Raw genomic sequence first — 2,039 nt, 5'->3', positions numbered from 1 at the left:
AGACTTTACATCATAAATACTCATTCCCTCCAAAATATTGGAGGGTTTTTACAGATTAGAGTAGGAAAATATGGGTGTACACTAGGGTTCATCCCAGACCCACAACTGAACAAGAGGAGATAAGGTCCCCATGGAAGTTTCTGGTGGTTGTAAGAAGTAAGTTTCAGCAGCACTGATCATTTTCAGATCTGATTCTGGACTGCAATGTAAGGACTATGTCCCTGTACCTGTGGTGTACTGGTTAGGCTTTTGTAACAGACAGGCCTAAAACAGCAGTGTCTGAGACAAGATGGAAGTTTATTTCTCTCTCATGTGTTAGTCCAAACAGCCTAGCTGAAGTGGCAATTCCATGGTGCCAGAAGCCCAGGCTTCCTCTAACTTATTGCTCATTATGGCTGCTCCACGTCCCACCCTCACATCATATCCCAGCCAGCCGAGCAAGGTGAAAAAGAAAAGGCACATTGCTCCCTTTAAGAACACAATCCAGAAGCTGCACGCAGTCCTCATGTTAATCTCTTGTCAGCTAGAGGCCCACCACAGGTGCCCAGCTAAAAACTCTACTGTTGGCCCTCCCTGGTGGCGCAGCGGGTTAAAGCACAGCACTGAGAATCTAAAGCCGCTTCCGCATGAGTTCGATTCCCGCCTGCCCCGGAGGTGACCACATGGCGTGGCAGACCTCTCTTGGCCCGCCCGCTGCTCCCCTCAGCAGTGTACTTCATCGATCTGCCTGTTCTGCTCCCCACTCTGTCTCTGGTGAATCCTCCCACCCTCCGCATCTCTGGCCTGTACCCCAGTTCTGTATGAATAAATAAATCTTTAAAAAAAAAAAAAAAACTCTACTGCTACTGAAACAGGGCAGGCACACCTCAGAGGACAGCCAGTCATGCCTGCCAAGGACCCAGCCCTGAACAGTCATTTCTGACAATGCTTCCCCTTCTTCCTTCAAATTCATTCTGCAACTATTTTGCTAGCACTTTGCTGTAATTATGAGGCTCCTGCTCCACTGGAACTGCAACCCCATTTCTGAAGCACACAGTCACTGGCCACTCCTAAGAGTGGGAACCACAGCTCGAAAACTGCTTGCAAACCCTGGGCTCCAACGTGACAAGCCTCATGAATACATTACTAATTTTCACCACTTGCTCTTTATTCAAGTAGAAGAATTAATTTGTAATGAAAATAAAATGACCTATTTCAATAGGGAAATACCAATCTATGGGAAATAAATGGTCTCTGGCCCCTGTTACAGAAGTCAGGTACTTTCTGGCATGCTAAGAATATTGTATCACCTTAAAACTTGCAGTATGAAAACATGACGAAACTTAATATTTTAATGATTACTTAAAAGTGGTGGCTAAGACCATATATCTCAATTCTCTCTCCATTTGCCTATCCAGTCATGACATTAATAAAGGGACATGGCACTAAACCTGAGGTTAAACCAATCATATCCTCTTCCCATCAAAGTTGTGCTGAATCTATGTGTGCAATTTATTAGGATTAATATTGTTCACGGCAAAGATAGCAAAAACGACATTCCACATGGCAGGAAAGCTGAGGTTCTCACTGTGGAGAACCTGTATACATACCGTCCAGTAGTCATGTTTCATTGCAAGGATGCTGTCAAACATCTTGTCCATGGCAACATTAAATATCGGTCTGGAAGCCAGTTAGAAAATCCCCAAACTGAGTTTATTTGAGGGTTTAACAATATAAATTACAGAAGAAGAGAGAAACTCCTCTACAGTGTAACACTACAAACAGTCATCCAGCAACATATTTCATGGACAGAGTAAGATCCCCTTGGCAGGCCAGCCCCCCAACGTAAGCTGCAACATCTGTAACATCTCCAGCTCTGGGAGGAAGATGACATTCTCTGAAACCTGAAGGAACTGTGTTTTCCCCTTAGAACAGAAAGTATCATCCCAGAGTATGGGTTCTGTCAGCTTTATTATCACAACCAAACCCTGTAGATTTCTCCCCCAAGATACGTACTGAGTCTGTCCGGCACACACACACAAACACAGGCACACACAGGC

The 2,039-nt window shown here is 44.7% G+C and overlaps 1 pseudogene; it reads right to left on the bottom strand.

The window, feature by feature from the left end:
- LOC101623269 overlaps positions 1 to 1,640 on the bottom strand; it is a 16,750-nt pseudogene extending 15,110 nt beyond the window's left edge.
- Positions 1,641 to 2,039: the final 399 nt, after the last annotated feature.

The sequence above is a fragment of the Condylura cristata genome, unplaced genomic scaffold, assembly GCF_000260355.1.
Source record: "Condylura cristata isolate star-nosed mole 26May11 unplaced genomic scaffold, ConCri1.0 scaffold00021, whole genome shotgun sequence".
NCBI lineage: Eukaryota > Metazoa > Chordata > Mammalia > Eulipotyphla > Talpidae > Condylura > Condylura cristata.
This window is presented reverse-complemented; position numbering and strand designations above follow the sequence as displayed.